The 20,676-nt window shown below is 50.0% G+C and overlaps 1 protein-coding gene and 1 long non-coding RNA gene across 2 annotated transcripts in view; one reads left to right on the forward strand and one right to left on the reverse strand.

Moving 5' to 3' along the window:
• The first annotated feature begins 16,708 nt into the window (after window positions 1–16,708).
• Window positions 16,709–20,676, forward strand: part of LOC111149132 (transmembrane protein 150C) — a 79,080-nt gene continuing 75,112 nt past the window's right edge. The window contains exon 1 of the mRNA XM_022506070.1: window positions 16,709–16,725. The gene's annotated coding sequence lies outside the window, so the exon portion shown is untranslated. The remainder of the gene's footprint in view (window positions 16,726–20,676) is intronic.
• On the reverse strand, window positions 19,042–20,086 carry LOC111149133. Its single transcript, XR_002640748.1, has 2 exons — window positions 19,871–20,086; window positions 19,042–19,450 (listed from the first exon to the last, which is right to left on the reverse strand). It is a non-coding gene; the product is annotated as an uncharacterized LOC111149133 (long non-coding RNA).

A 20,676-nucleotide genomic window follows, 5' to 3' on the forward strand; every position in this document is an offset into this window, starting at 1 on the left:
GGGGCTCGATCCCAGGACCCTGGGATCATGACCTGAGCCTAAGGCAGAGGCTTTAACCCACTGAGCCACCCAGGTGCCCAGTTTTTTCCTTTTGTAAAGTGAAATTCTAAGAAGTATATCACTTAAAAATAGTACTTCACATATAGTGGTTATGCATGTACCATCTCATTTGATGTTAAAACAACCCAATTAGGGTGTATATTTCTATCCACAAACCAGTTAGACCAGGTTCACTGCAAATGTCCCTGATTTGGGGCACCGCGAGGTCCTGCAGACACTATCGGTTCCTGGACACTTTTCCTTCCTTGATTTTCCAGGTGTCCCTCCCTGGGGGAGAGAGACCCTCACCCAGCTCAGTGGTGAGGCCTGAACAACCCAACTCAATCGTGACTTTATCCTTTGGCAACAATTGTCCTCGGGGTGGCAAATGACCCAGATCTAGCTAATGAAACAGGAGACTAGGTCTGCTGGGAGGTTCCAGGAAAGTCTGCTAGATCTTAGAAAGACAGAGGAGGAGACAGTCCTTCCAGACCTCAAACCTGAGGCTGAGGCTTAGAACTGCGGAAGCCATCTTGTGACTCTCTAGGGAACCAGCCCAGGAGAACGCCAACAAGTCAGGCTAAGGGAGGGAAAAGACAGAAGAATGTAAGACTTTGATGATGGAGCCATAGAATTGAGCCTAGATCCACCCCACCTTAGACCTTCGTGATATACATGGTAAGTTTGAGTATTTTGGCTCCAAAGGGACCTCTCAGCCTGCACCCATAAGAATTTAGGTACTCACCTAAGATCTCAAGAAAACTTGCCTGTGCATTAAAATCATCTGGGGAGATTCAAGACATGTCCGTGCCCGGCCTTCACCTGAAGAGGTTCTGACACCATAGGTCTAGGCCAAGCTCTGCAATTTTATATTTTTTAAAAGTTTCCATAACACTTTTAATGTGAGCATCATTGGTCAAAAAGCTCCAGAGGACAGAGCAGGTATGTTTTAGGACACATTTTCCTTCTTACCGCTGTCCTGCCTCACCCCACCTCTGCCACCGTGTTCTGAGCGTCTCCCAAACGCAGCGTGATGACCCATCCCAGTTCACCCGGGACAACCCACGGCTGCCATGACATAATTCTCAACTGCAAGCCCCCCACCCTAAAACATGTCCCAATTTGGATGACTGGTGGCCTTACCTAGAAGATCTGCTAGTGGAGCTAGTCTAAGCAGGACTCTTAACACTACATCTTCCCTATTTGGGATAAATTTGTGCCTATCCCAATGCTGAAAGGAGGCCCAGATTTGCAGAGGACTCAGTTGGCTTGCTGGAGTTTTTAAATAAGCCCTTCAGTCCCAACCCTGAGGCTTTTGGTTTCGGGTGGGAGATTGGGGATTTCATGAGAACTCAGAGTTATTTTTGTGTGCTAAATTTTTTGTTACCACTCTGGTGTGCATGTAGTCCCATCTGAAGGCAGGGGAATGACCAAAATGATTTCCCTAGCTTCCCCCCAACCCCAGGATGCTCTGATAACGTACATCCTGCTGCAAGCCTTCGGAACTGGAAGAGGAAATTACACAGTGGAAGCTGCTGAAGCAGAAGAAATCTCTTGGTTTAAGAGGCTGGAGTGATGTCCAAAGCAGAAAGCTGCGGCATGGAGCAAAGAACGGACAGGTAGGGAAAGCAAAACCAAGGGGATGATACTGAGTTGCTTTACTGTGGCCTAATGAAGGTTTTAAACCTTGCCTGGGATGAGCAAGGCACTTCAGAAATCATGCAAACAGCTTAGATGTGGGAATCAGAAGTTGGGGGTGGGGTGCTGTCTACCAGAGCAGCCAAATAGAGTCCCAGTTTCACAGAGATCTGTCAAATCTTTGGGGGGAAAAACAAGGAGGAGTTGGAGGCTGCTAGTTGGGCTCCGGGAAGTCATAATGGAGATTGTAAACAGGAAGGGGCCATCAGGGCTACCTTCGTTCTCTCCGGCAATGCCTTAGACATTCAGAGAGATCTAGATGGCTCTGTGGGAGGGCAAAGCTGAAGGGCCTGAGAGCTTTCTAGAAGCGTAGGTCAGTTGTTGAAGACAGGATATTCTCTAGAATGAGAAGATGAAAGGTGCCACTTAAACTCCTGGGTTCTTTGACATGAGTCAAGAAGGAAGTAGAAACTGCAAGAGCGATTTTCTTGGCTCACAGGGAAGAGATCTCTGCTCTATCTCTGGGAGAGACGCGGGGTCAACTCTGGGAACTGTTTCAGCTACACACTGCTGTGCAAGACTATCTCAGAACATAAGGGCTTAAAACAAGAACCATTTATTTGTTCACAATTTTGCTATGGGTCAAGATCAGTCTGGGGCACTTCATCTTTGTTCCATGTAGCATCTGCTGGGACACCTTGACCAGCTGAGGATCTGCTTTCAAGTTGGTCCACTCCTGGGGCTGGCAGGCTGGGGCTGCTGCGGTCTGAGGTCTCAGCCGGGCCTGGAAGCCGAGGGCCTTGGTTTTCTTCCACAGGAACCCGTGGCTCCAAGTGGCTGCTGAGGCGCCCTCACAGCATGGAGGCGAGCTTCCAAGAGAGATAAGGGACTGACAGTCTTACTAAAGGCAAGCCTCATCGCTTTCTCTTTGTTTTATTGATCAAAGCAGTCACGGGCCCAGCCTCTATGTAGAGGGGAGAAGAAACAGATCCACCTCTCAGCGACAAAGTGACAAAAGACTTGCTGCCATCTTGAATATTCTCCCTGAGCCGCGGAAAAGGTCAGCCCTAAGATGTCAGAACAAATGGCTATCGAAGTCGAACCTGAGGTTGTCAGAGAGAAAGTGTCTGAAGGAAGGAAAAGAAATTGGGAAGTTCAGTATTCCGGTGATCTGCTAGGGAGGAAGAAGGGACAAAGGAAATTTTTACTATCATGACTACCGTAATTCATGCTCCTGGTCTCACTCCTAGATTTGTGCAGCCCGGGAAAGAAAACATATATATCTACAGCTGAAGCCTTCAAAGCTTAGGATTGCCGTGTGACTTAAGTTATTTATTTATTTATTATTTTTTAAAAGATTTTATTTATTTATTTGTCAGAGAGATAGAGAGAGTACAGGTAGGCAGAGTGGCAGGCAAAGGCAGAGGGAGAAGCAGGCTCCCTGCGGAGCAAGGAGCCCGATGTGGGACTCGATCCCAGGACGCTGGGATCATGACCTGAGCTGAAGGCAGCTGCTTAACCAACTGAGCCACCCAGGTGTCCCGACTTAAGTTATTTAATTCAAAAATCTTAAGCAAAAATATTTACCATATACAAGACAGTATAATACATCTTGTATTAATTATAAAGTTTTATAAAACATGACTTCTGTCCTCAAGGAGCTTTCCGTTGATTTAGCAAGCATTGATCAAGCACACACCAAACACTGTGGGACGAGCTACCAGCTAGTAGATGCATAGATAGAAAACATCACTGCCCCTGCCTTCACAGAGTTCAGACTACAGTAGGGGAAAGAGATCTGAACATAATATTCCAATGTCATGCAACAAGTCTGGCCCAAGCTCTGTAAAGGATAAGTAATATGTGTGTATAATAGAGGAGAAAATGAAAATATGCAATCCAAAATGTTAATCATGGGATTACAGGTGGACATCTGTTTTTTTATTTATACTTTGTTTTCAAAAATTAATGTTACTTATAAGATAGAAAATGATACATATTATTTTTAAGCACGATGTAGTGTTTTTAGAGAGAAATGTCCACCATGTGCTGGAACTGAGATGAATTCCCTAGTTCCTTCTGGAAAGAGAAGAGAGAAGTTCACCTCACCCTCTTCGAGAGGTGACATCAAAGTCATGGCTTGAAGGGTCAACAGAAGTTGTGACTATTATTTGCCTTTTGGGGAGTGTCACCTTGCCTAACCCTCTTATCTGGGGATGGTTCTTTACCAGTTGTCCTGTTGGGTCCATAGAGCTTTGTCATCTCAAGGGAAGTCAGAGAGGTAACCGGCTCCATTTACTCTTCTTTCTTTCCTAGAAACAAAGGTATGGCTGCAGAACCTGGGTTCTGCCTGTCAGACTCCTTGCCCAGGACACTGAATCTGGCACTGGAGGAATGAAGACAGGACGGGCAGAAGGCACCTATAGCAGATGCGAGAGGGTGCAAGGAGGGCGACCGTGGTGGCGTGGCGGTGGTGGTGACAGAATCCTTTCAGATAAGAGCTGTGTCTCTGCTCCTCCCTGGTCCCTTTTTGCCATCTGTGTCCTAATCTTGGCTCCTCAGTCTCCTATTATTCTATGAGTCCCCCAACCCCTTCCAACAAATTCCTTAAAAAGAGCCGAGCCTGGGTTGTGTTGTTTGAGGCGACTGAGTGACACAGGAGTTAGCTGGGCAGGGGAGGAAGGTTGGTGAGAATCCCAGTGCCTGCAGACAGAGAGGCCTGAAGGAGGGCCTGCGGGGCCATCCAGAAGGAGTGACCACACGTACTCACAGGTATATTGGGGGAGGGTGTACGAGCTGCATATTCTGGGGGGTGCAAAGGAATCACTTTCTGCTGGGTTTATTAGCAAAAATGCGGTGGAAGCAGTGGTATGAGCTTGCCCATGAGAGAAGAGGAAAGAACAGAGTGGTTATTCCAGGCAGAAGGAGAAGTACATACACTCACTGGAGATATCCGCGTGTGTTTAGGACTCTAGTAGTCAAGCAGTTAAATTTAGCTGCAGCACAGGGAGAAGCAAAGCCGCCTGTAAGGTTGGTAGATACGAAATTCTACCGAGGTTTCAGGCTAGAACAGAGACTCTGGGCTTCATTGGTCGGTAATAGGGAAACGGGGAAGGTTTGCGGACAGGGGGTGTCACCAAGCAAGCGGCGCTTTAAAACGCTGAATGCGGTGGTTGTGGCCGGACGGTCAGGAAGCGGCCGGGATGAGCCGGGAGGAGCCGCCGTGTCCTGAATTAGGCTGATGGCGGTGCGAATGGAAAGGGCAGCACACAAAATGTAAAGAAGGATTTGTAAACTGGCAGCTCCTCTGTTTAGAAAAAAATTCAGAAGCTAGCTTTAAACACGCATGTGCGCACAATCACCGTGTTCCTAAACGGGCTAGACTTGCAGATACACAGAGTATAACACACCACATATGCTGCAACCCGCTCCAGCTAGCAGAGCAGTGGATTTATGCCCTATGTTGTGCGAAACACATAAAATAAATACAACGAGGCAAAAATGCTCCGCATCATTCCATGGAAGTGCTTGGGCTGCATCTGCGTGTGTGTGTGCATGGGCATGTGCAGGTGTGTGTGTGTCTGTGTGTGTGTGTGCCTGGAACACGGTATGCAGCAAAGAGCTTAGACTATCCGTGGGCTTCTCAGCTTCCTCGGAGGTTTTCCATACCGTTTTCCATAACTCTGCTCTTACCGCCCCCGGGGTTAAAGATGTACGCAAGGGACCATTGCTGAAGTGGGTGGGACTTCGCTGGGTTTGTATTAAAAAAAAACTCTGATCGTTCCAAGGACAGTGACATTTAGAAGGTATTTATTTATTTATTTGGGAGAACGAGAGACAGCACATGCAGTTGGGGGAGGGGCAGAGGCGACGGAGAGAATCTCAAGCAGACTCCGTGCTGAGTGTGGTGCCTGAGGCAGGGACCGATCCCGGGACCCCAAGATCATGACCCGAGCCAAACACAGATGCTTAACCGACTGAGCCACATTTCTTTCTGGAGAAGGTGCCCCCCAGCAGTGCCCAGCAGTGCACGAGCACGCTCTCCAGCCCCGTGTCATTAGTAAAGACATTCCAAGGGAAGGGTCTGCAGCTCCCCTCGGAGTAATAATTGGTCATTTGCTGGCTCATATCATGTCACAGTGGTTTGTGGATCTAATACAATTCCCGTGACAACAACACGGGCTGGGTGTTACTGTCTCATTTTACAGAACAGGAAGTCGAAGCTGCAAGATGTGAAGTGACTTGCCAGCCTCACACAACCACAAGTCACGGAGCCAGACGCCTAATTCCCCAGCTTAGCTACGGAACCACTTCCGTGGATAACACGACACCGAGCTAGGGGAGCCCTTTCCCAGCCCTTTCCCAGCTAGGGGAGCCTCTTCTCACTGGGATGCCAAACCGCTGGGTTCTGTTGGCTGTGAACGCAATGCGGGCTTTCCAGCCGGGGCCTCCGGGGAAGTCTTGTGCTCTTCTTAATGCCTTTAGGACCCAGTTTTCAGTCTTTTCAAGGCATTGTCTCTTTCCTCTTCAGCCCACACTAGCGACCTCTCTTCCCAACTCTCACCCCCGCCATGCAGGTTAAAGCAGTGTTGGCATCAGATGGCATCGGTCAGGTGGCGTAGGGCTCCTCATCAGGAAGCCCGTTGGCACGCAGCTCTGTCACTAGAGCACGTGTGGGCACCGAGAGCACATTCCTCACTTCTCATTACAGGTCACCGCGGTCTTGACAGAAGCGATGCCTGTCCCTGCTTCTTCCACGTGTCTATTTCCAGTTACTGCTGTAATCGCGCACGTAAACAGTTAAGTAACTTGACCTATGTACAAACACATCAACACTCTCATAAACGCTTCCTGGGTAAGGAATTCTTCGCGGCGAAACTGCATCTAAGTAGGAAAAAGCAACTGTCTTTGGTTGGGCTCCCAAGAAGCTGTCCCTGAGACAAGGATTCATGAGCAAGTGATACATTAAGCAAATGCTCCTGGGGGAAGCCAGTGAGGGACTGGCGAAAGCCAGGACAGCGAAGAGGGAGGCTCTGAGTGAGGGTCCAGTTTCAGGTACCGGTTCTGCTTCTGCTTGATCCCCAGGGGGACTCTGGAGTGTTCCTTCCACCTCAGAGTTTGTCTCCATCAGAGCAAGGGATGTCAACGTTGGGACCCCTGAGCAGTGAGTCACCAGCTTTGTGCCACTCTATGGGAATGGAAGCTCTGTGCACTGCTGGCTCTCTGGGCTGGGGCAAAGCTGACCCAGTAGCCTTCGGGAGTCCTCTGAAGAAGGTTACAGGTGCTGGGTGCTAGAAGAGAAGCAGGCAGAAGTGGCACAGAACTGAAAAAAGCCATCCCACTGGAGGAAGTCCTACTGTCCATTGGGTAAAGAGACGGCTCTGGAATTAGATCTGGATCTGTGTTCCGACTACATTACGCTAGATGTGTAGCCTGTCCTCACCAAGACTTGGTTTTCTCCTTGTAAAATGGGAATAATATCTTCTGAGGGAGGTGTAAAGGTTTAAGACATTTTATCTGAAGGGTTATTTTGCTGACCACCTTAAGCAGGTGCTCAATATGGTAACTGTTAGCTTCTGATTTGATATAAAAATAACTTTTAAAATGTAGTCAGTTCAGCTGGGTCATATACATAAAAAATCTTTTCTCATGTCATGAAATGTGCATAAATTATGTAGAAAGATGATATATTTTTCCTGTCACTTCACCTGTGTAGACAACTCCCTCCCTTTGACAGAGCCATCAGTCTGCGAGTCAGAAATAAGTTCTTTTAAGCATGTGAGCAGGAAGAAACTTTATTTTTGCTCACCAATGCTTTTTATATTTCACTTTTTATGATGAAAATCTTTGAACCTATCCAGAAAGAGAGAAGAGAACATAATGAATCCCTGGAGAGTATAATGCACCCAGTTTCAACAACTGTCAACTCATGGCCAACCTTGTCTCATCTATACCCTACCATTTCCCTCCCTCCCATATTACTCGAAGCAGATACTAGATTTTGTATCATTTCACCCATGAATATTTCAACATGTATCTCTAAAAGGCAAGGACTCTTTTTTAACTTTAGTCTTTGAATTTACATACAATAAAACCTCCCTTTTGCAGTGTGGGTAGCTCCATAAATCTTAACACACGGATAGATTCATGTAACCATCATTACGGTCAGGATACAGAATAGTCCCATCACCCTTACAGGACTCTTATTTGTTTTTTAATCTGCAACAACAATAACATTATCACACCTTTAAAAAATTGACAATAACGCGGGCACCTGGTTGGCTCAGTTGGTAGAACATGTGACTCTTGACCTTGATAAAAGAATCATATTTGTTTGGACCTCTTGTCAGTTCAAGTCCCACGCTGGGTGTAGAACTTCTTAAAAACAAAAAACAAACAAACAAACAAAAAACACTGACAATAACATATATGCTTTTAAGGATAAATATGATCCTATTTCTTTACAATCATGAGATAATACCCTCCGATTCATAGCGTCTCTTTCACAAAAGAAATATTCATGTCTAGGCATTCATATGTTCCATACATAGAAGATGTTCTAAGCATCCTTCACCTTTGTTTCTGGTAAAAGGTCCAAGGAAACATGACCCTTTCCCAACAACTCGTTCATTTCCTTTGGCTTATGACCTTCCTGCCCAATACATATCCCTTTATTTGATAGATGTTTCATAACACCCTCAGATCTCCCGTTTAGTAGAATGATGTACTTTAACATGATTGTTTAGATGTATAGAGGGATGGGATTGTCTTAATCAGTTTTTGTTGAATGAAACAGGGGTATTTTTTTCTGAAAGAACTCAAATACTCTATTTCTTAAGAATATACTTTAGAGGGGAGCCTGGGAGGCTCAGTTGGTTAAGCATCTGCGTTTGGCTCAGGTCGCGATCCTGGAGCCTGCTTCTCCCTCTGGCCCCACCCTACTTGTGCTCTCTCTTTTTCTCTCAAATAAATAAATAAAATCTTAAAAAAAAAAAAAAGAAAGTACATTAGAATCTGAGATCTAGAAGGGCACTTAAAAGCCATTCACTTGGATTTTCCCATTTCATGATTGAGAAAAATCAGCTCAAGAAATTGAGAAGCTTATCAGAGGTACACAGTGGTTAGGAAGAGAGCCGGCTCCAGAATGTGGTCTCCTGGTCTTGAGGGCTCTTTCCCTGATACTGTATTGTTGGCCATCCTGTGTCCTTCATGTTGCTGTCACCTGAGTGTGGGTTCCATTTCCAGTGGCATAGCCATATGTTACGAATAGTAATTAGGAATACTTCTAGCCGGGCACCTGAGTGGCTCAGTCAGTTAAGTGTCTGCCTTTGGGGAAGGTCACGGTCAGGTCATGGTCGCAGGGTCCTGGGATCCAGCTCCACGTTGGGTTCTCTGCTCAGCGCGAGCCTGCTTTTCCCTCTTCGTGTAGCTTCCCCTGCTTGTACTCTGGCAAATAAATAAATAAAAATTTTTAAGAAGGAGTACTTTTAGCTAAAAAAAGTTGTTTATGAAATGTCCAGAAGAGACAAACCTATAGAGACAGAAAGCAAATCAGTGGTTACCTAGAGTCGTAAGAACGGGGATGGAGGCACAGCGGGTGGCGGAGACGTCCTCAAACGGGGCTGCCGGGGTGGCTGCGAGCTCTGTAACCGGACTACAGGTGTCCGCTTAACACGGGTGCATTTTACGGTCCTAAGTGGCGCACCTCCGCAGAGCGTCGGGAAACCGTCGCGAACAGACATTTCGTTGCGACTTCTCGTGAGAGTCTGAAAGAGGGCGGCTCCGCGCCCGGCCCGGCAGCTGCACTGCGACATCAGACCCGCGTTCTGCGCGTGGTTTGGCTCGCCGGCCCGGCCCGCGGGCGTCCGGTGCTCCCGCCCGCCCCGCCGCGGCCCGCACAGCCCGCGCCGCCGCACCGGCCCGCGGGGAGAAAACCGCCGCCGCGCGCGTCCCCAGCTCCTGCCGGCTCCTTCCCAGAGGCGGGCTCTCGACGGCTTCCGGTTTCTCATTGGCCAGAAGCGGGGCACGTGCCCCCGATATGCAAATCAGGCTGAGGATGTGGTCAAGAGCCGCGGAGCGCGGGTCGGTCGAGGCTGGCCCAGGGCCCGGGTGGGCCGCGCGGCGGTTCTGAGCCGGAGCGGGGCTGCGGGCGAGACCGGAGCGGGCGAGGCTGCGGGGGACCGCGGGGGGCGGCAAGAGCTTCTCCCCCGCCAGGAGACTCAAAATGTGCTAAATACGTTATTAGGTGTTCCGAGCTCTGTTTTTGTTTTTACGATGTCATGTACTGATCTGAGAGCGAGCGGGAGCAGGAGAGCGAGGGTCGGGGGTAGCGGGCTCCCTGCCAGTCAGGCGACCTGGGCCGGCCTCAGTCCGGGGGATCATGACCCGAGCTTAGCCAGCTGAGCCGCCCAGGCGCCCCTGCTCGGAGTCCCGCAGCGCAGCGGTTGAGAGACCCTGGAAGACCTTCCCGGCTCGCGGTGACCTCAGGTGAGCGCCCTGCCCACTTCGTGCCTCCGTTTACTTCCCTGTAAACGACGGGTCACGATGACACCACCTCACCCCGTCCTGGAGAACGGAATGAGCTGAGGAAGTTCCTAGAACGATGCCCAGCATCTGGTAAGTACTGACGACTGATCTTCTCGCGGGGGGGGGGGGGGGGGGGGGGGGGGGGGGGGTTACATGAAAATGTGTTGTCTTGGCATGTCCAGCATTGCACAAATATTTATTGAGTAATTACTATGTGCTGGCAGTGAGCTACACACTTGGATAAAACTAGGAACAGGTACCCTGCTTCGCGATCTTGCCGAGCTGAGATTCGGGTGGGAGAAACCGACAGTAAACAAGTTGATAAATAAGTAAACAAGATCATTACAGACTGTGAAAAGTGTGAAGGAAAGAAACAAGGTGATGAGATAGCGCACAGAAGGAGCAGCTGTCTTAGATGGGGCAAACCGAGGAAGAATTCTGTAAGATAAGGGGGAAGATTGCGTTAATTAATATTGTCCTTCGAGCATTAAGCAGATGTGTGCATATACGTACAAAAGAAAGGTAGGTAGAGCTGCCCTTATAGAATAAGAAATTGGTTCCATAGTTCTAGTCTGCAAACTTTGAGAAATGGGAGGAGGCAGGAGTCTTCCCAAACATCCCAGCTATGGGATGGCAGTGGTTGGGAAGGAGGCCAGAGCGGCCCAACCCCTTGCAGCTAAACCAAGGCCCGAATCAAACCCACCTTTCTGCCAACATGCACAGCTCATGGTTGTTTGGCAACCCTTGGTGCTTCCTCCCCTTTTCATGTCAGAAGCTTTAATTAATCAACCCAAGACTGCTCTTGATGTGATTTTTCGATCAGGTTTCATCTGTGTAAGTCTATTAATGGGTAAGGACAGGGGCTCCCACAGTGCCTTGCCTCAGCTCCGTACAGCATGTGTGACCCAGCCTCTAAAATCACAGCCTGCGAGAGCTAGATCAGCTAACGACCAAGAATTTAACTCACAGCCGAGACCCAGAGAATCTGGCTAGCCCAAGGAGACGCGAGCAGCTGATGGCACAAGAACCGACTGGCACCGTTCCCTGATTTGTATGTCCCCAGACAGGAGGTCACTGGGTGGAGTTTAATTGAACCGACTTGACTCCCCCAGGGGCCTCCTTCTCACCCAGCACTTGGGGGGGGGGGGTCATGCCTATTTATAGTGTGAGATGGCCTCTTGCAAAGTTGTGGTTGTGAATCCTGAACTTAAACTTGGTCTCGCTAACTCCCCATGAGGGGAAGAGCAGACTGAGCCAGGGCAACCTTGAAAATGCCTTAAAACAAGGAGAGTTCTGTTACTTTCAAACACTGCATCAGAGTGACAGAAACTGTTAACAACGGGCAGCCGAGGAGAGGTCCACCTGCGGGCATGGGGGTGGGGTGGGTTGAGGATCTGGCCAGCCTGCCTCTTGGAGGCTCAGAGCTCTGCAGGTTTGAAAGCTCCGCCCAAGGGGAGAAGGGGCAGCTGGCATCTAGAGAGACAGGGTCTGCAGAGGCCAGGGGCCGAGACTGCCGGGCAGTTGTGTTGGAGGACTTGCTTTCGATGAGTGGATTTGAAGGAGCGAAAGGTGAGGAAGGTGATTAGGTGTGTCCCTGCGGTGCTGAGCCGCATGTAAAGGACTGGACAGACTCCCGCCATGGGGACTGTGATTGCAACTGCAGGGCCTGGTCCTCAGGGACCTGTTCAGAAATAAACAGTCCGAGATTCGTTATTCACTTTGTCCTTGGAGACAGGCCCCTGGAGAGTCTGGTGTTCCAGGGTGGATCTGACCCTGTGCTAATAGGCTCTGCTCACCTTCTTCCACAGGTCACTGTGGTTCAAATGAAGGTGGAGGCAGACTTTAAGGGAAAAAAGGTCAGGAAGACATGTGGGAGAAGCCAATAAATAGCCTGGAGATAAGATACAGCTTTGTTGGGGCGCCTGGGTGGTCCAGGCATTAAGTGTCTGCCTTTGGCTCAGGTCATGATCCCAGGGCCCTGGGATTAGCCATGCATTGGTTTCCTGCTCGGCGGGAAGCCTGCTTCTCTCTCTCCCTCTCCCCCTGCTTGTGTCCCTCTGTTATAAATAAATAAGATATTTTTTTAAAGTCATTTTAAAAAAAGATAGGGTTTTGTTAGCAGTCCCAGCTTATTAAGGGGGGGAAGATCGGTTATTTTAAAAAATAATAACTTAGCTCAACTCATCTTTTTTGAGGCTAGTATTACCACGATACCAAAACCAAAGACATCACAAGGAAAGAGCTGCGAATGACTAGGCTGTGTTAAAAGTTCTTACTCATGTCATACGTCCACTTTTCTGCCCAGTAGTGTTGTTCCTTCAAACGCCCTGGTTTATCTTTGCATATGTGTGACTGTAAGGATCTCGAATCCATGTTTGTGTTAATGTGGACTTAAATCCGATTTTCTTTAACAAATCCTGACTCATCATTGCCGGTCACAAGGCCTCGGACAGCTAACTGTGAGAACAGTCATCATGTCCCATGCGGACGCCCCCGTCACACCGCGGGTCCTGTAAGGCAGCATTTGTCTCTAACTCACGCTCACGTCCCCAGCACTCTGCACAGGCCATTCCCATAGGAGCTGGCATTCGCTCCATGTCTGGGGGCTTGAATGTCGGAACCTGTTCACGACTTTACTAGAAGGCCGAGCATGCAAGAATGCCAGTAAAAGCATGGGGATGGGGAGATGCACGTGAGGGGAACTTAGGTGGCCGGTTGGGGGAAGGGAAAATGTAATGGGAAATAAGGCTGGGGAGGGGGATAGAATAAGACCACAGCAAGCCCCAAAGGCCATATGCTAAATGACTGTAATCCAGTTTCGTATCCAGTGGAGAAATGGAAGGGTTTGGGGACAATGAAAGATCATTTTAATACTAGTTTTTCGAAGGAAATTTCTTGAAAAGCCCACATGTGTATCAATTAGGGGGACTTCCACTACAGGGAACAGAAAACCTGATTCCAATGAACTTAAGAAAAGAAATTTGGTGGGTATGTTGGCTCAGCCTCAGACTGGCATCTCTCCTGGTGGCATGATTGTCACCACTGGGGCTATGTCATTTCTCTCAACCTTTAATGAAAAATCCAAAGTTTCATTCTGATTAGACCAATTTAGGTCTCACTGCCCCCCCCAACCAAGAACTAATTCTTTTTTTTTTTTTTTTTTTAAGATTTTATTTATTTATCTGACAGAGACATGGTGAGAGAAGGAGCACAAGCAGGGGAGCAGCAGAGGGGGAGGGAGAAGCAGGCTTCCCACTGAGCAGGGAGCCCGATGCGGGCTCTATCCCAAGATCCTGGGATCATGACCTGAGGCGAAGGCAGACGCTTAACGACCGCGCCACCCAGGCGCAAGAAAAAATTCTTGAGCCAGAGCCAGAGAAATATGATTAAACTGATTGGCTTAGGCCAATGGAGGCCACCCATGGCCAAGAGTGGGTCAGTCCACCCAAACCACATGGCTACCGCCCAGCAGGAAAGGGGTATTTGGAAAGCTGAGAAGGCAGCCAATAATGTTCTGAAGTAATATATACTATGACTCCATTTTTCTGTTAAAAATGTGAATATATGTTTGTATGAGCAAGAAAAAATTTCCAAAGAAATTACCGGGCTGTTAACATTGGGAAATAGGAAGGAAGGGGATAAAGATAATGGGAGACTATTAACTTTTACTTTATACAAAAGTGGATTTTTTTCACTTTTTAATTAGGCGTATAGGACCATGTATCCAAAGAAAGTGAAATAAAGGAAGAAAATAAAAATTATTTTAGGGCGCCTGGGTGGCTCAGTTGGTTAAGCGACTGCCTTCAGCTCAGGTCATGGTCCCTGGATCGAGTCCCGTGTCAGGCTCCCAGCTCTGTGGGGAGTCTGCTTCTCCCCCTGACCTTCTCCCCTCTCATGCACTCTCTCTCTCTCTCTCTCTCTCTCTCTCTCTCTCAAATGGATAAATAAAATCTTTTAAAAAATAAAAATTTAAGGGACGCCTGGGTGGCTCAGTTGGTTGAGCAGCTGCCTTCGGCTCAGGTCATGATCCCAGCGTCCTGGGATCGAGTCCCGCATCGGGCTCCTTGCTCAGCAGGGAGCCTGCTTCTCCCTCTGCCTCTGCCTGCCATTCTGTCTGCCTGCACTCGCTCTCTCTCCCTCTCTCTCTCTGACAAATAAATAAAATCTTAAAAAAAAAAAAAAGCAAAACTTTAAAAAAAAATAATAAAAAAAATAAAAATTTAAAAATTATGTTAAAAGATTTGGGGGGACAGCAAGAAAAGGAATTGGAATAGGGGAGAAAGTGGAGGCAGAAAGAGGAAATAAGGCAGTTGTGCTTGCCGGAGGTGATGAGGGCTGACCCAAAAGCGATGCAGATGAAAAGGGGACAGATTCCTAAGATTTTGTATAAGTAGAGCAAGAAATAGGACTGAGTTACCAGGTGAAGATGAGATCACTGGAAGAGAAAAGGAGTTGTTGCTACTTCAAGAGTCCAGGCTGGTCTACAAATAAGGTGATGGTCCTAAAACTTGCTTTTGAGGTGGAGGTGTTGGTTGGCTCATCAGACAGAGACCCATGACAGATGAGTGCTTTGGGGAGTCATCTGGAAAGATAACATTATACAGAGGGAGAGACCACAGTGTTAGAAGAGAGAAGACCCCTCGAAGACCACATTCCCATACCGGCTTTCCTGTAAAGGAATATGTGAGGAAGTAGCCAGAGAGGACAAAGGAAATCCGGGGGATTGTGACAACGTGCCAGGAAGGGAAGGACGAGCCAGTTTCAAAGAGGACAGCGTGGTGAAGCAGGCCACAGAGCCCCAGTAGCACTGGGGGTCTGAAAGATCATTCCTTGTGCGTCGGTAAGGGAGCGTTTTCCACAGAGTGGGTGTGGAATCCAGACTTCGGGGGGCTGAGAGTTCATCAAAGACCAGACTGAGAGGAAGTAGCAAGAGAACACTATACTTTTGAGAAACTTCTTATCGAGGGGAAGGGAAGTAATGAAATAGGAATTTGACTGAGAAAGCAGTTTCTGTGGAAGGTACCTTTAGGATGGAGGAAACACACTCGTGTTTATAGGCATCTGAGAGGGAAGGTTTAGCCTGAAGAGAGAGTCTTGGAAGAGCCAGAAATGAGAGTAACAACTGGTATACCGAGTTAAGCTTGGAAGTAGATTAAGGACTTCCCTATTCTAAGAGTGGGGAGAGAGGAGAGAATTAGAAAAAATAAAAAGGTGGGGGGTTTTGTTTGGTTGGTTGGTTTTATTTGGTGAAGAGAAATTGAGCCCCCATCTGGGGGTGATCATTGAAATAGTTAACAGCCAGTGCAGAGTGTACACTGAGGCAGGAGCCCCGAGGGCCCCAACTCTCTTCCGTGTTAACTCTGGTTGCTGGTCCTGGCAAGGTCTAGGGTAGAGGCTGGGGCAGCTGAGGGCAGGCCGCAGAGAGGGACAACGAAACCACAGGGCTAGAAGCAACACCTCTCGCTGGAGCTTCAGAAGACAGAGTGAGAGTGGTCTACGTCCTGGGGTGCCCGGGTGGCTCAGTCAGTTGGGCATTTGACTCTTGACTTGGCCTCAGGTCATGATCTCATGGTTATGGGTTCAAGCCCCAAGTCAGGCCCCAGGTCAGGCTCCGTGCTCGGTGGGGAGTCTGCTTGAGATTCTGTCCTTCCCCCCTCACCCTCTCCCTGCTGGCACTTGCTCTCACGCTCTCTCTCTACACGAGTAAATAAATCTTTAAAAAAAAAGAATGATCTAAATTCCTCAAAAACAGCCATTTGTAATAAAAGAATATCATGCTATAAAATGATTAATCTTTCTAATTTCTGATACTTTCTGATGTAGAAAGTATTTTTTTATCAGATACATAATGGACGGCTTCCATAAACTTAATGCATGTTGGCGAAAGGCCTAAAAGAGAGGGGATTGATTGAAATCAAAACCAGTCACACTTTCTGGCTTATGCCCTTGCGGCAAACAACAGTCTCTTAGTTCAAATAGGGGAAATGGGGTCACAGTGAATTTCAAAATACAGAATCTGGCGTTTATTCAAGGTTTTCCCTCTGAGCACCAGTCACAGACCTCTTGCTCTCCCACAGGAGCAAGAGAACGAGACGATGACACCGAGAGCTCCAGACAATGCGGACGAGGGCTTGGGGATTCCCACAACCCAGTTGCCAAGTACAGAACACGGAAGCCGTCACCAAGGTGATCGCACCAACCTCAGCCACGTGTCCGCCTCCACAGGAAGGCACCGCTGCGTGTGTCCCTCAACACTGAGGAAATCCTTGTCCCTTACCACTGAGCAGCCCTGCAGGCCGCAGCAGACTCTGAAAAATGACCATGTCCTTGACCTAGGACACGCCGTATGTGGCTGTAGCCTTTCAAATGTAGCATTTCCTGACTGAGAGATACCTTTGACCTAATTCCAGCCGTTTCGAGATGAGGCAAGTACAACCGCCCGCTCCTTAGGAGACGTTAAACCAACATCTAGATCCACTTAGACATTTTACTCCAAGACTCGCTTCTCAAACTGTCTGGTCGGTGAGCTTGGGCTACAAGGGGTTTCCCCGGGGAGGGCTTTCTTGACACGCGCCCCTTATTGGTAATTCGAGGAAGATTCCAAAACAAGACGCCCTCAGAAGCTTCAAGGCACGAGGCAGAGGGCGGAAAGTGTATCTGAGTGTGTGGCTGCCGTGTGGACGCGGTGGGACCCGCGGTGCCACCAGAAAACAGCCTTCCTGTCCCCTGTCGCGCCTGTGGATGCTCCCTGCGGGGCTACTTATTCGACCACCCCTGAGGGGAGCTGCCATGTGGGCCTTGTGCCTCCTGGGGTCGATCTCAAATAACAAAAAGGGCCTCTGGTTACTTTTAGTTGAAAATACAGGCCTAGATCCATGAGGGCCGAACACGTCACAGTAAAAACTCCATAGTCCAGAGGCGAAGGGGAGCGATGGCTGCTCCTGTGTTTCTCCCAGCCTGGGCTTCTCCCCTCCTTCCCCCTCCCGAGGCTGACTAGTCCTCCAGGGCTGACGAAGGAAAGAGCGAGCCGTGGAGAGAGAAAGGCTTTGGGGGGCTCTAGCCGGCTCGGCCTCTCCGGGGCCAACAGAGGTTTCTGACCAGTGCTTTCTCTCATGGGCAGTTTGGTGGGTTTGCCAAAGCCTCCCTCACCCCTACCTCCCTGCCAAGCCATCTCTTGCCCCCACGTCCTGGGCATGAGCAAGTTCATTTTGCCTCTGACTGGCGGCCTCCCAGTCTTGGCTGGGCCCCCGCCACCTGCAGACAAACCTCTGGAGGTGTTGCCTTTCCAGGCAAGCCTCTTGGGGAGGATCAAAGTCAAGCCCACGCTGTCTCACCCTCTCCAGACTTGTTTTCCGTGGGAGTAAATTGCTTCCCCTACCACGGTCTCTACCCTGTGTTCAGGCCACGTTTGCCAACTCTGGCCTTTTAGATTTCTCAAGCATGAGGTAGACACCGGCCCATGGCGTTCCCCAAACTGCAGGGGACACATCCCGGGCTCTCCGAGAACTCTGCCTGGAGTGCCTGTCGCCGGACCTAAGGTGAGAGGAAAGCCCCCTCCGACCTGTCCCTGGGGGGCGGGGGGGCATAGGAGGGACCTCTTAGACATCTTCAGTCCCTCTATAGAAACCCTTCTTTGACCCAAGTGGCCTCACCAACCCCCACCTCAACCTTCGGACATCTCCCAGGTAGGTGAGACGTTAGGGGAACACCCCCTTGCAAGTCCCCCTTGCAAGTCCCAAATCACCGCCCTGCACCTTACTTGGAAGGTGAGAGGGGCTTACGACTGGTGTGTGGGGCATCTGTCAAATGGGAATGAAATAATAGCTCCCATTTTATTTTTAAAGATTTTATTTATTTATTTGTCAGAGAGAGAGAGAGAGAGAGAGAGCAAGTGAGTACACAAGCAGGCAGAGTGGCAGGTAGAGGTGGAGAGAGAAGCAGGCTCCCTGACGAGCAAGGAGCCCGCTGCGGGACTTGATCCCAGGACTCAGAGATCATGACCTGAGCCGAAGGCAGCAGCTTAACCCACTGAGCCACCCAGGCGCCCCTATAGCTCCCATTTTAACATCCTGTTACCAAACGTATTCTCTTTCTCTTTCCAATGGTCCCTATAAAGATTCCTTAACAGGTAGATGTTGGAAAAGATCAAATGCCGTTTCAACAAACTTTGCATAGTTTTGTTGTTTATCGGAGACTACTTGAATTATCGGTGGCTGGCACTAACTTCCTGGTACAGAGAGTTTTATTACAGCAAGATATACTGCAACTCCAGCCACAGCAAGGATCCCAGAACCCCGGCAGTGTTATTTATAAGTCGTGCTTCCCTGCTTTTCCAATCAAACAAGGGACATGATTTGCATCATAAACAACCACAAACTGGCTGCCTAAGAGAAAGGAAATGAGCAAAGTACAGAATTTCTTAGAATTCTGCATGTTTTGTTGTGGTTTCTGTTAGATAACCAGGTCTCATATCAGAAGAGCCATGGCCCCTACTCAGACCGGTGGACACCTGTGCTGTTCACCGAACGCCGGTCAGTAGCGCGGTGTCAGAATCATGGTGCCTCATCGTGGTCCTGGGGACTGATTATGTCTCTGCATAATGATCTCCATCCTGTCCCACCGTGGCTGTGGCTGGCGTCTACTGGCAGGCCTTAAATCCTATCCGTTCTGTACTTAGCCCTTTCCTCAAAGCCCGAAGTGTTTTGGAACACTGTCAACAAGTCATTTAAGAACACAGGATGAATCTTTACGTACATTTTTTAAAAAGACAACCGGTTCTAGGAAAGTATTTCGATCTTACGCCCATACGTGATTTAAAATAGCGCAGGTCATATTGAGTGCAAAACGAACACATTTTAATGAGTGCAGTTCCAAGAGCAATACAAGGAGATAAAAGCATAGATGAAGTTGTGTTTTGTTGTTCATCAGTTCTCTAGAAGTTTCACTAGATGGCTCATGAAGTAACAGACCTGGTCACAGCAACCAGCGCTCCTTCGTGGCCAGTGTTGTAGCATAATATTTTAGTTGTCGGTGTCTCTGTCGGCAATACAGTTTAATTCACACTTGGGGCTTATCTGGATGGACATCTTGGAAAGGAAGGTGGCAGTGATTGGGTGTTGCTGGCAAGTGGCGCTGAGCCTGCCATCCTTGCAAATCCAAGTTGGTTTCTTAAGCAAGAGTGGGCCCGACTCTAAGTGACAACGACATCTCAAATAAGTTAAACATAGTGCAGGGGTTCTCAGTCCTCCTGTGGAGAAAAGAAAAAGGAAGGACATTCTATAAATCGGGGACCCTTTCTCCAAGAAAGGCAGTGCCTTAGTCATAGGCCGGTCAAATCATCTGGGACTCTTTGCGAAAGTACCTTCCCCTGCCACCCCTCCTCCTCCCGGGTCCTGACTCTGGGGTCTGAGGTGGGACCAGGCTCTTGTATTTTTTTTTATTCTTTTAAAGCCTTCGCGGGCGGTTCTGGTGTGCAGTGTCAGGAGGGGTCATGAGCTGTTTGGATGGATCCGGAACTTCTGGGAGAATGGGCTGGGAGACGGTAGAAAGTCTGGCTAGCGGGTTCCTTCAGGCACTGCAGAGAGAAGTGTAGGGCCCGAGGCGTATGGAGGGGGAGGCTCTCACACCGGGCTGGGGTCATTCACGGATGGGACTTGGAGGGACTCACGGATCCCGTGGAGAGTGTGATGAGGGACCGTCTCCGCAGACACGCGCGGGCTGACCCAGCGCACACCCTCAGGGGAATCCAGACGAGCAGGAGTTTCGTTGCGAGCAGGTGGGCCGCACCCGCACTGCTCGGGGAGGGTCCCTGGCCTCGAGAGGCGGCGGGCTGGTGGCCCGGAGGACGCAGCAGCACATCGGCGCGCGCCGGGTGAGCAGGGCTGATGGGGGAGGGGGGCGCAGGGGGTCGGGCCGGGGGTTGAACCCTGTGCCCTGAGCCGCCACCGACCAAAGGAGATGGGCGTGGCCCGGCGTCCCCCGCCCGCGGCCGTCCTGGGGTGGGGGTGGGGGTGGGGGTGGGGGTGGGGGTGGGGGTCCTCCCGCGGGGCCGCGAGGAACCGGAGCCCGCGCGGGCGGGGGAGCAATGGCGCGGGGCTCGCGGCTGTCCGAGGTCCCCGGCGCGGCGCCCGGTCGGCCGAGGTCGGGCGCGGGGGCGACTAGGACGCGGGACTGCGGTCTCCCCGCACCCTGACGCGGCCGAGCGGGGTCGGAAGCCGGCGGGGCGCGCTCCTGCCGCGGGGGGAGCCGCCCCGGCCGCTGGAGCAGACCCGCGGGCGCGGACCCGAGGCAGCAGCCGGAAGGTCACCGCGGGTCGCGGAGAATCGCCTCTGCGCGGAGGGTCGCACGTTCGGTCCTGCCTGTCCCCGGGCGGCGGCGGGCGCGTCCACGCGGGCTCGGGAACGCGGCGCTTCGGCGGTGCCGCGCGGCGCAGCGCCCGGTAAGGACTCGGGGCCCGGGGGTGGGGGGTGACGG

Source organism: Enhydra lutris, unplaced genomic scaffold, assembly GCF_002288905.1.
Source record: "Enhydra lutris kenyoni isolate GAN:26980312 unplaced genomic scaffold, ASM228890v2 scaffoldscaffold21, whole genome shotgun sequence".
NCBI lineage: Eukaryota > Metazoa > Chordata > Mammalia > Carnivora > Mustelidae > Enhydra > Enhydra lutris.